General features: G+C 43.2%; 1 protein-coding gene across 1 annotated transcript in view; it reads right to left on the reverse strand.

Moving 5' to 3' along the window:
* The window catches only part of NDNF (neuron derived neurotrophic factor), a 43,406-nt gene extending 30,076 nt beyond the window's left edge, over positions 1 to 13,330 (reverse strand). Inside the window, exon 1 of the mRNA XM_006153111.3 lies at positions 13,274 to 13,330. The gene's annotated coding sequence lies outside the window, so the exon portion shown is untranslated. The remainder of the gene's footprint in view (positions 1 to 13,273) is intronic.
* Between the last annotated feature and the right edge of the window lie 6 nt (positions 13,331 to 13,336).

Genomic DNA, 13,336 nt, shown 5'->3' on the forward strand with positions numbered 1-13,336 from the left:
CTTTCTCATTCCCCTCACCCCACCCCATGAGCATATGTGCCCTATAACAAAATAACAGTACTAATAATAAATAAAATGAAATAAATAAATTTTTAACAAGATGTTGAATTTTTTTTAGAGAGAGAGATTTTTGCTATAGGGTGCATGTCCTCGCTGGAGAGAAAGAAAGAGGCAGAGAGACAGAAAGGGAGAACCCCCCCCCACACACAGGGGGATGACCACACCACAATCCCTTCTCCATTCTCCTCTAGGGATTTTGGGCACTCACAGACTCATGAGTCTTAAGCCACCTGGTCCAGAACTCAAATGGGTCAAATACATGAGAGCCCAGGGACCTAACCATCGAGCCATCTGCTGTCCCAAGACGTTGGATTATTAAAAAGATCTCTTTATTTTTTCAGGGAGAGAGGAAGAGAAAGAGACACTTCGTAAGGTTTTTATGCCATGATCCACCCCGAGCCTCAGCCAGCTAAGATCACAGCACACATGTGCACCATCACATACAGAGAGGCTTTGGGATGCGAACCTGGCATCTTCCTATGTGGGTCCAGCGTCACAGAGTAATGTGCTACTGCTGTGCCACCGGGTGGCCCCAAGGTGTTGGATTTTTCAAAACCATCACAGAAATAGTAATACACTCTTATTATTCTTTTTCTTAGCCTGCTACAGCAAATCCGAGGACACCCGTTTTGTTTAATAAACAAAGCTGGATTAAAACTGGTTCAAAGGTGAGTGTGCTCAGGCTTCTCACGCACTAGATCCAGCAACGGATTTAAGGTGCACGTGTTGAGATTAGAGCTCTGAGGATCAGGATCACTTCCTGGGATGTTCTGCATTATTATTTCTGGATTAAGAGATGATTAAAGAAAAGGACACTTTCAAAAGGCAGACGAGGCAGACAGATCCCACAGTCATTTAAACTGAAGAGTTTATAGCAAATTAAGATGAACTAATGCAAGTATATAAACCCACAGTCACTGCAGATAAAAAAATCCACCAAGACTGAGCCAATATGAGAATTCAGACCCATAATTATGTCATTCCTCAACCCCTCCCCCCAAAAAGTAAGAGATACAGTTAGGGGTGACTTTGCTTCTTTTTGGGGGGATTTTTTTTTTTTTTTACTGTTTTTTACTGCAGCTGGGGAGCACTGGGGTCAACAACATTCAGTGATCATTGCAGAAGATTGAGCCTGCCAAGAGAAAAAGAGGCCTGCAAACTGCCTGGATGCTGCCATTGCTCAGTAAATACACTTTTAATTATTATTTTATTTATTTATGCTTTTGAGAGGGAGTTTTGTTTTGCTTTGTTCTGTTTTGCTACAGGGCACATGTGTTTGCTGGAGAGACAGAGAGACAGAAAGTGAGAAATCACCCCCCAGGGGGCATAGCCACGCCACAGTCCCTTCTCCTCCATTCTCCTCTCTGGATGGTGGGCACGTGTGCACGTGTGCCCAGCTTGAGTTTTAAGCCAACGAGTCCAAGACTCAAACCGCGGTTGACTACATGGGAGTCCAGTGATGTAACCATTATGCCATCTGCTGGTAAGCTAACTTTTATTTTTTAATCTAGATTTTTTTTTTTTTTGGAGAGGTTTTTCGCTATAGGGCATTTTTACTCACCAGACAGAGAGAGACATAGAGACAGAAAGCGAGAAATCACCCCCCGGGGGGATGGTCACGCCGCAATCCCTTTTCCTCCATTCTCCTCTTGGGATCTTGGGCACACACGCACATGCGCCTGGCGTGAGTTTTAAGCCACCGGGTCCAGAATGCGAACCGTGGTTGACTATGTGGGAGTCCAGCGACACAACCATTACACTAACTGCTGGTCCCAATATAGATTTTTTTCAAAAAAAATATGTAGACGGTCTGTGATAGTGTGGCAGTCAAGGTGATGGACTTTGGCATGGCCAACCGTGGTTTGAGTCTCAGATTGAGTGGCTTGTTTTTGCATTTTCCCCCATCTCTCTCTGTCTGGTCCAATTAAAAAATAAGTTTAATAAATAAAATTAAATAAATGATTCTTTTAAAATATATAGTCTGAATTGGGTGAATGAAATGTTAATATAGGTATGTATATTTTCACTGTTTGGACTTATTTGTATCTTATATTTTAAAGAGTTTTAAACTTTCAGAATATTTGGAAGGTCCTTTTATGTATACTTTAATAATTCTCGGGAACCAGCAGTTAGCATAATGGCTATGTCGCTGGACTCCCACGTAGTCGACCGCGGTTCGCGTCCTGGACCCAGTGGCTTAAAACCCACGCCGGGCGCGTGTGCGTGCGTGCCCAAGATCCCAAGAGGAGAATGGAGGAGAAGGGATTGCGGCGTGGCCATCCCCTCTGGGGGGTGATTTCTCACTTTCTGTCTCTCTGTCTCTCTCTGTCTGTCTGGCGAGCGCACGCGCCCTATAGTGAAAAACCTCTCAAAAAAAAAAAAATTCTCACCAGTTCACTGAAACGTACAATTTCAGTCAATTTTCTAAAATCTTTATTTAAAAAAATTTACTATTGACCTAACTTCAAGTCTTACCTCTTAAGAATACCAAACATTGGGACCAGCAGTTGGAGTAATGGCTATGTCGCTGGACGCCCATGTAGTCAACTGCAGTTCGAGTTCTGGACCTGGTGGCTTAAACCCACACCTGGCACGTGTGCATGCGTGCCCAAGATCCTGAGAGGAGAATGGAGGAGAAGGGATTGCAGCGTGGCCATCCCCCCCGGGCGGGGGTGTGGTGATTTCTCGCTTTCTGTCTCTTTATCTTTCTGGTGAGCACATGTACCCTGTAGCAAAAACCTCTCCAAAAAATAAAATGAAAAAAGAATACCAAATATTAATGGACTAATGGAATAGCTATAGATGAGCTGCTACTCATTAGTATTAATTTTAAAGGGAATCAGAAGCATATTGATTTTTCAGTGATGCAAGTTTCAATACCATGAGTTAGTTATGTGTCTCTAATATAATTTACAATACATTTTTCTAATCCTAAAATTTCTTATAAGGCTCTACTTATTAAAGAATATGTCTTATTCCCTTCTTCAGATAACTTTTCTCCTAGGTCTATTAAGGAAGTTGTCTATCACACACACACACACAGACAAGAGAGATTGAATTCAACAAATACTGTATCTTAGAGCACTTTTAACACCCAGATTTGAATAGCTGGTCTAATTAAGGGAAGGGCTGAACAAAAGAAGGGATCTGCCTTCAAGAGGTGATTTAATGGCTATATGGAGACTTAATAAAGCAAACTGATAACTTAGTTTGCTTTTGATGATTAGAGTAGAATTCCTGCAAATGGTAGGGGGTGGGGGGAGGTTTACATCAGAACCTGCACATGTTCAGAGACTTGAACCTTTCAGAAGGACAGATGTGGTCATTATCTATTTATTTATCAACTGCTAGGGCTTTTGTGCCATTTAGAACCAGTGTCATTACTCTCAAAGATTAAGTCATTTTGCCTAAACATAGACAATGATTGACTGATTGATTGATTGATTTTTAGAGATTTTTGCTATAGGGTGCATATACTCGCCACAGAGACAGAGAGACAGCAAGAAATCACCCCCCAGGGGTGTGGCCACGCCACAATCTCTTCTCCTCCATTCTCCTATCAGGATTTTGGGGACATACAGATGTGCCTGGTGTGTTTCAAGCCATCAGGATTCAAACTGCAGTCGACCATGTGTGAGTCCAGCAGCGTAACCATCACGCCATCTGCTGATCCTCATAAACAATGATTTTAAAATGGAAAAGTTGGACAGTTTCCCCTAAAATATTCCCTAAGAAGCTAAATTGTTGCCAAACACAAATAAAAATTTGATGCATGGACAGCCTACAATTAGGGTATCATGGATTTAGGACAAAGAGTATTTTTTTAATCATAAAATTGTGAAAAATTTCTGCAAATGTTGTCCATGTAAATTAGTTCAGTAATCCATTTCAACTTAAAATTTTTAGAAAAAAAAATTTTTTTTGAGAGAAATAGGGTGTGTGCACCTGCCAGAGAGACAGAGACAGAAAGTGAGAAATTACTCCCAGGGGGGATGGCTAGACTGCAATCCCTTCTCCTTCATTCTCTTTTTGGGATTTTGGCCATGCACGCACATGCACCTGGCATGAATTTAAGCCACCAGGTCTGGGACCTAAACTATGGCCAACTACTGGTTAACTATGTGGAAGTCCAGTGATGTAACCATTATGCCACCTGCTGGTCCCAAAATTTTTAGAAATTTGTATCAATTTTGCTGTTGAAACCAAAGACATACCACTTCATTTAAAAAGTTTCTGTGTCTCTAGGTAAAAGTCTTTACTGAAACTCAGTCTCAGATTTCTCAGGAAGAGGAGCATATAATATTAACTCACTGAGTTAACCTCTGAGTATTAAGGAAAATGACTATGGAAGTACCTTGTAAACAATCAAAGGTTCCATAAAGTTATTATTAATAAATGGGATCATTTCCATTTCCATGGTGAAACTCAAACTAATACTCACAAAACTTAATATTCTCTCTTTATGCATACAAGTTAATATAAATATTAGGTCCTCTGATAGTTCCTTTTTAGACCACAGTGAGGGACCTTGTGCACCGCAATGAGGCAGTGAAAGGCCCCCCTTTTAGAGATCTCTGCTATACCAGGTTGGCCCTATGAAAACTGCACCCCCGTTTAGTATGATTTCAGAGGAAATGGGAAAGTTCCACCTCCGTTGTTTCAGAGAACCCTTGGCCAGCTACAGTGGCACAGTGATAATGCAATGCTGCGTAGGCTGAGGCCACATGGGAAGGTCTGCGGTTCACACCTTTGGGTCTCTCCACCTGCGAGCATTCACCTGTGATCTGGCTGGTTAAGGCCTGGGTGGATCATGGCATGAAGACTCCATTGGAGCTGTCTGTTTCTCAGTCTCCCTCTCTCGTGGAAAAAATAAGTAAATAAACTTTGGTGTCCTTTTAAGTAAACTTTTATTCTACTTAAAAGAGAAGGTTTTTAGTGCAAATATTTACTGGGCCTAACTTTGCAATGATAATTTCAAATGATCTTTTCTTTCCAATTTCTGGACATCAAAATTTATGGGGATCAGAGTAAAATGTATGGAGTTCAGTGTAAAAAAAACGTTTGTGGAACCCACTGCAAGGCTCCTTGTTTAAAAATTAAGAATCTTGGGACCAGCAGGTGGCATAGTGGTTAAGGTGCTGGACTACCATATGGCTGACCATGGTTTGAGTCTCAGACCCAGCACCTTGAAACTCACGCTGTGTATGTGTGCGTGCATGCCCAAAATCCCTAGAGGAGAAGAGGAGAAGGAACTGTGTGGTGTGGCCATCTCCTTTTGGGGCAGTAGAATGGAGGAGAAGGAACTGTGGTGTGGCCTTTTCCTTTTGGGGCAGTGGGGGGAGGGGGTTGGTGGTGTGTGATTTCTTGCTTTCTCTCTCCCTGCTTTCTCTGTGTCTCTGGCAAGCACACATGTCCTTTAACAAAAATCTCTCTTAAAACTAAAAAGTTTAAAACTCTCAAAATTCAGTAGCGCATTCAATCAAGCCTTCAAACTGTGGCACATGAAGATGACCCTTAGACGCGAATTATAATAGGATATAGAAACCAAACATTTTCAGAGGAACAGAATAAAGAGTAGGGCAATACTGAAGATAGTTGTCCAAAAAAAGAAAGGGGAGGAGGAGAGAGCGAAAGATACATGAAGGGGCTACAAAAGGTTTGTGGAAAAAATTGAATTAAAGCCCAAGTTTATTTTGGTGTAAAGAAATGTTAAAAAAAAAAAAGAAAAAAAATAGGGACCAGCAGTTAGCATAATGGCTTTGATGCTGGACTCCCATGTAGTTGACCACAGTTGGAGTCCCAGAACTGGTGGCTTAAACTCACGTGGAGCGCATGTGCGTACACTTGCTGGAGAGAGACAGAGAGAGAGAGAGACAGAGTGAAATTCAGTAAAGAGGGTGGCACAGGGTCATGCCACAAATCCCTTCTCTTCCATTTCTCTTTTTGGGATTTTGGTCAAGCATGCACATGCGCCTGGCACTTTTTTTTCAAGCCACCGTTTCTGGAACTCAAACTGTGCAGTCAGCCATGTGAGTTCCAGCTGCCTCAACCACCATGCCATGGGCTGGTGCTCTAAAATGTTGTCTTAAGCTACCATCATTCTTCTCTGTCTTAAGCTATTAACATAGTTTTGTAAGATATTAGTTAATATCAGTGCATCCTGTTTCTCATCCCAGGGATATTTTCATATTTATAAGAGACACTGGAAAATAAAATTACTTAAATATTTAAGTAAAACTGTTTATTCAAGTCACTCCAGTGCCCTGAGAGACCCTAGTAACACAGGGCAGGGTGGCTGCCCCAGTATCCCTTGGCCACCTCCCACGTGGCCCACCATTAGTTCATTTATAGTATGATAGAACCCACTACCGTGATTGTTAGCACATTCAAGTTGTATCTCCTGGATAAGAGGAAGTTTTATTTTCCATAAAAAGGTAGTATACTTTCATAGCTCATCTAGGAAACATCAGAGGGTCTCAGTAGCGTGAACAAGACTGAAAATGCCGCCTTCTCTCTTTGGCTGTAGCTAGCGCTACTGTTCCTGATCTTTGTCACCACACTAGGCAATAAATAGCTCTTTAATGACAGAATCCAGCTACTTCTGAATTAATCCAAATTCAAAGCTTTGGGGGCTAGAAGGTGGCATGGAAGTTGGGGCACTGGATTCCCACATGGCCAACAGTTCAAGTACCAGACCCAGTAGCTTGAAAATCACAACAAATAGATGAATAAATAAATGTTTTTTTTTAATTTAAAGCTCTCAATACTGTCAGCAAATTGTAGTGAATGTTGTAATTTAATATAAAATATACAACATTGATATTATCAATATATGCATAATATTTAGATCCACATCACGATATATACCATATGTATATATAATAAACATATATATATATATCACAAACTGATGTGTCCTTATGGGTAAAAATGCATTTACTATGTGTTATTAATATTTTTAAAATGGTGTATTAGGGTTAGAGAGAGAGAAAAGTAAAGTGAGAAAGTGCCCCTCAGGTAGGATGGCCACACTGCAAACCCTCTCCTCCATTCTCCTTTTGAGATATAGGCATGCATACATTCACACACATTCGCACACACTCGCCTGGCATGCTCTCCAAGCTGCTGCATCTGGGACTTTAACCGCTCAGTTGGCCCTGTGGGATCCAGCTGCCTTAACCACAACCACTCTGCCACTGACTGGCGCTGCATTTTTTTAGAAGATAATTCAAACGGATCAAGTATATTTGCATGTGTGTATGTGTGTATGACTCTGATACTTCAATCAGAAATGAATTTTATTACTGGAATAAAATGCACAGTATTCCACTCGGCACTACCTACAGGCTGAGCACACTTATGGCTGCAGAAGGACAGCTATGGTCTCCTTTCCACTACAGTGTGTTGTAAACTGCAACCGTCTGCACCCCAGGAGGCAACTAACACTTGTAGCATCTAAGTTGCAAAAATCCAATCCTAAACAAATGAGGCCTTTTTATACTAGCACGTGCCTTAAAAAAGAAAAAAGAATTATTTTATTTAACTTTATTTATTTATTTATTTTAATTTGACCAGACAGGGACAGAGTGTGTGTGTGGGAGGGGGGAGGGGGAGTGTAAGAAAACAAGCTGCCAGGTCCGAGACTTGAACTACAGTCAACCATGTGGGAGTCCAGTGCTCTTAACCACCACATCACCTACCATTCCCACTACCATGTCCCTCATAAACATTGTATCTTCCTATAAGGAACATGTTGCCCCCTCATTTTGTTTGCTAACTGTCTCTAGATACAGTATTGTCTGTCTTTGCAAAACTGCAAAACGGTCACGGTGATTTCAAAAAACAAGGTGTGACACTTACAGGTCTTTCAAATTCTGCATTCTAATTTTCCTATTTATTTTAGAAATGCTAAATTTCAGGCTCATATTTTATCTCCATCTGGATAGAAAAGGACACTGTCTCAGAAAATAAGATATAGTTGGAGTGAATTTTAGTTGTGGATAAAACACACATTTGAAAATAACCCGTAGTTTTGGGCTATGTCCTTAGATTATGGAATATATGTTCTCTGAGTACACAGCTGGATGAAGAGGCAGTTTACCTCGATTTTTTTTTCTTGGAGAGAAGAAACACTGACAGAAACATGTATACTCTCCATTTCTTTCAGTAGTCAACACTATTTGTGATAAAAACTGAAATCACTCCAATCAGGAACTAGACAAACATCCACGCTGTCCACTCAACTGTAGTTTTTATATATATATAATATGTAATGGTCTCCACCCCGCAGAAGCTATGTGTAAGAGTTCTACACAGATGAGTTGGTCTCTAATCATTCAAAATCATGTTTTTACTGCGTTCCTCCCAAAGTTCACATTACCCCATTATTTCTAAAAATGTGTTTTCTTTACTCATAACCATAAAAAAGGGCAGAAAATTATTTCAAAAGAATCAAGAGAGATGTTTGGGAAGTTAACTATACACTCACACTACTACATTCAGCCATGTTTTTCTTCTCTAAAGAAAAGTTTCATTTCAGTTTTCACAAGTGAAACTAAAAATAAATACTTCAGAGAAACATATGAAACATTAAATATGTATCATGTTCAAATTTGCTACAGGAAAAAAACTAACTTGGAAACCAAGAACTATTCACCAACTTACTAAAATAAATCAGTTTCCAAAGGATCTGGAAATTATTGAAGGAATAATGACACGTAATCTTGGAAGTTTCTACACTCTTCTTATAAATTGGAGGTCTGTGAACTTTAAAGTTTAAGTCAAATCTAGCTCAGCAACTTCCTTGAAAAAACTTGACATTGTAACAGGACCCAATACCCAGCTGCTCTGTGGTCAAATCTATCTCTTCCTCCTAAAGGGAAAAATCGACAGAAACCCTATCGCTAGTTTGCTTTTACTCCATATTGATCAAATTCTTTACCCTGATATTTAAAATGCAAACCAAGCATTATCTTTCCCTCTCTTTTTTTCCCAGTTAGGGGGTGGATTAATATTAGATACTCTATTTTTCCAAATATTTCAAACAACTATAAAACTTATGGACTTGTTGGTTTGTGGTTTTTAGGAATGCAACAACCGGAAGAGAGACGGTGTAGACACTGCATCTTTGGGGTCAGTGTTCAGGAAGTAAGCAACCCCGAAATCACCTGCTTTTGGTACTGGTGGGCTATCTGGGAACGCCAAATGCCAGGTGTCATCTCAGAAGTGGCAGGACATGCGTGAGTCTGAATACACACCCAAGCGAACACAGGCTCACACTGAAATGCTGTGGTTATTCACAGAAATATGATGAATTTATGGTCAATAGACCACCCTATGGTATGATAAATGTGAACATTCTTCTTTTTCCATGTCAGACTATGGGATTATTTTTAACAACAGTGATGTTTGCTTTTCTTTCTGGGTAGAAGTTAACACGGAAGCATCACTACATGTGTCCTAGCTGTCATTGCACATTGCATATGTAATACGGTGGAACTACAAGGCAGAATGTACCCTAATGTAAGGGCTAGAAAGCAAAGCAGGGGCCAGCCGTGATGCTGGCAGAGCATAACACAATGTTGATGCTGGACCTACATGGGAAGGTCCCCGAAGGCCCTTGAATACGCTGGTGAATCTAAGTGCTCGTGTTGCTGGTGGATTGAAGGTGGGTGGATCTTGGTTTGAAGACTGTTCGGCATGTTTCTCTATTTCTCAAGGTAGAAATAAAATAAAAAAATAAATTCAAAGAAAGCCAAGTATTTTTAATGGGATATTTAAATAGCAAAGGACTTTGATTTCCAAAGTCAGTTTGGAAAGCAAGGATTTGGTGTGGTTAACCATTTGCTGTTCAGTTTCGCTGTGAATCAACAGGGGAAGAATGAATGGTGTTCTTCAGGATAATCACTCCCAAATAAACATTTAGAGGGTCTAGATAGCACTTCAAGGTTACGTGGATTAGCTGAGTGATTTTTGTGAGTTATGCTGCCTCTGACCCAATACAGATGACTGTGGGATATCCATTCTTCCCAGTGATTAGCTGATAGCAAGAGACTCTGGCGTGGTTCAATCATTAACCTGCTACACTAGGGGTACATGGCTCTTCAAAGCCAGACCTGGCAAGACGGGGGAATAAAAAAGAGATAGAGAGCTGCTTGGTCAACCACTTTATCAGTGGGACGCTAAGAAAGGGAGATAATACAACTTTAATCAGGGTGATATGCAATTCACGCCTGGCTCCTGTGTTCTCTGTTCATTCAGACTTAATCATTCCATTTCCAATATCTGCTCATCATCTTATCAAGCTGAATCCTAAGTTTTGTCCTAACAATGACAAGCAAGACACAATCAGTTTCTAAATACAAATTCCGGCCTCTACATAGGCTGAATAGAACTGCTATTAAAAATAAATGGAAAAGATAACAACAGATAAACTTTATTTCTACCTTCCTCTCCGTTTCACATAATTTGATGGAGTTTTAGAACACTTCCTTCCTCCCCCTGCCCCACACAGAGTCTAGTCCATAAATCTAAGTGAGAAAACCCAAATTGGAATCACCAGGTTCTGGAAACCAATAGGAAAAATCTCTGCGTTAAAAGTGATCTGAAGACGGACCCACTGTGGCTACTTCGAAGGCAGTATTTTGAATGCAGCGTTGGCAAGGTTATGACATTACTGTTTCCTCGTTAACGTTTATAATTTCCCACATGAATGTTACACAGTCCCAGGACAAATAAACGGAGGGTGGGGGCTTCCCTCATTCTTAGAAGGCTATTTTCCAATGATATATTTTGTTACAACTTCAGAGATAAAAACTGTATCTGCAAGCGATTAAAAGATGTTTTATATTCATGGTTTCATTTCTGCTGAAATAAACGTGTAATTTAAACCACACATAATTCATAGCAATTTAGGCCCATTACAGAGTTCTAGCTTCTTTTTATGATACTTACTAATTAAAACAGAGTGTTACTGCCATGCTGAGCCGGAGTCTTTGACATACAGGTTTAATGAATAAAGCGTCCTGACACAAAAATGAAACAGTAAAATAGGATGCAAGCTGTTAGGTTTCAAGTGTGTGGTAAAGATTAAGAACATTCACCGAAGTTAAGAATCGTGCAGAGAAGAAACTTGTCATTTCTTTCCTTAAAGACAAAGTAAAGGGGTTTTGAGAGTGAGAGAGACTGGGATATTTGAAATAACACTAATTTCTCCAACTTTGGGGCCCTTTGGTCCCAGTTGTCCTCATTCCCCACCCTCCTTCAAGCACTGAAACTCAGAACAGTCACTTTTTAAGAATACATGATGGGAGATTTTAATATAATCCTGAACATAGGTTTAGATTGAAAGTGGGAATTGGGACCATAATTAATTATGTTGCCAAGTTTTTTTAAACTTTGAGAAGACAGACTGAAGCAAAGGCCATTCCTTAACACTGCAACCGTCTAAAAGTTGGTGGTTTCAAACTTGGGTAAGATGACAGTATCTTTTGGACATTTGATTAATCCCATATGCAGAACGAGTGTGAGGAATTAATACCGTTTTGGTGTTTTCCCTTTCTGAAACCACTGAAATCAGAGACGGACAGAAAATCAAACCAAGTATAAACACAGTCCTCCGCTGGGGTTGCGACCTTATTATCACTCTTAATAAAAAAATAATGAATAATAATAAATACGGACCGCCCTCTACACACTCTGCTCCGTAGGCATATTCCCTCTGCTTATTCCCTCTCGCATCCATCCATCACTTCTTTCAGGATAATAAAACAATTCAATCCCATCAAATCCTCAGCAACCGCTCCCTCGGGAGGGATGTTTTATCTCTACTTCTGCGAGCCGAGCCGGGAGGGTTTCACTTGTTTGAAGGGGGCGGAGAATGGAGCCGGGTCCTATTTATTTCCATTGATAACTCCCCCGGTTCTCACAGGCGCTCAGGGACTGGGTGGGAGGAGGCGAGGAGGAGGCGCGGAGATTCCCTTCTTCAGAAAAGAAAAAGGGTTCAGGAAGCGAGGCAGGGGGCGGAGAGGAGGAGGGGGAAGCCTGGGTAGCGTGTTTGGGGAGATCGGCTAAATGGAAATTGCATTTCTTCCTTGAGATTTACGGATCGGGAGATGAGAAGCTAATAAATGCACCCACCCAAGTAAGTGGTTCAGAGGAACTCTACAAAGCAAAAACAAACAGAGACGTTTACTCGGGTTCATTTCCCGCCCCAGGGCTCGGTTTCAGGGAGCTCCCGGTACCCAGGGCAGGAGACCGACGGCACCCCGGAGGGAGGCTGGGAGGGTGAGCAACCCGACCCAGGAGAAAACAGCTCAGCGCCAGCACAGAGGGCCCCGGAGCCCCCGATAAAGGGGTCGACTGGGAAGAGGGGGTGCACAATGAACCGTACCCCAAATCTAGTAGTCTGCCAAGTGCCCCAAGAGGACAGCTGGGACCTGGAACCGCTGGTTCGGACGTGAGGGTTGGGCGCAGCGACTACTCAGAGCAGGAAGGAAGGTGGCGCGGACGCGGTGAACCCCAAATCGCCCGCAGACGGGCTGAGGGTGCGGCGCAGGGTAGCCGGGGCGCGAGGGGGCGTCCCCTTAGCGGCTGCTCAGCTGCCCCGGCGAAAGCACCAGCGGGCGTGCGGCCACCCGCCTTGGCCCGAGGAAGTTTCTCTAACGGTGCTCGCCCACCCCGAGCGCGGCGAGGAGCCAGGGCAGGCGTCGGCGGGCCTGGCCCAGGGATCCCCGCCGCTGCGCCGCCCGGACCCCTGGCCTTTGGCCCCACACGCAGGCAGCCCCCTCTGCACCCCACACCCGCAGACGTCCCCAAGCTGCAGGCGGAGGGCATGGATGGAGAGGAGGGCTCCAGCCCTCCCGGCAGGCGGGCCACCGAAACGTCCCGACCGAGTCGGGGCTAAGGGCTCCGCGGCTCCCGGACCCGCCGCACCCCTAGGTGCCGGTCCCTGGGCTCCCCGGCGGGTGCCCCGTCTCCCCATCTCCAGCACCGCTCAGGGCCACACAGCCTCGAACCCCGCCCGAAAAGCCGAGGGAGACCTGCTGCGTGCCACTCGTGCCCCCAGCTGCTCGGATCCGGCGCTCCGAGAGCCTCGCCGGGCCCTTGCGAGTTGGGGTGCGGGCTTCGAGCCCCAATCCGGAGGAGCTGCCGGGTGTGAACGCTCCTCGTGTCAGGTCTCGGGGCGCCGGGGGGGCTGCTTCCCTCTGCTTACCTGAGCAAGCCCGCTCTCCCCGGGGAGGGAGCGCTCCGTCCGGTGTGCGCGGAGCAGCCCCGG

This window comes from Tupaia chinensis, unplaced genomic scaffold (genome assembly GCF_000334495.1).
Source record: "Tupaia chinensis unplaced genomic scaffold, TupChi_1.0 Scaffold000362_1, whole genome shotgun sequence".
In the NCBI taxonomy this organism is placed as follows: Eukaryota; Metazoa; Chordata; class Mammalia; order Scandentia; family Tupaiidae; genus Tupaia; species Tupaia belangeri.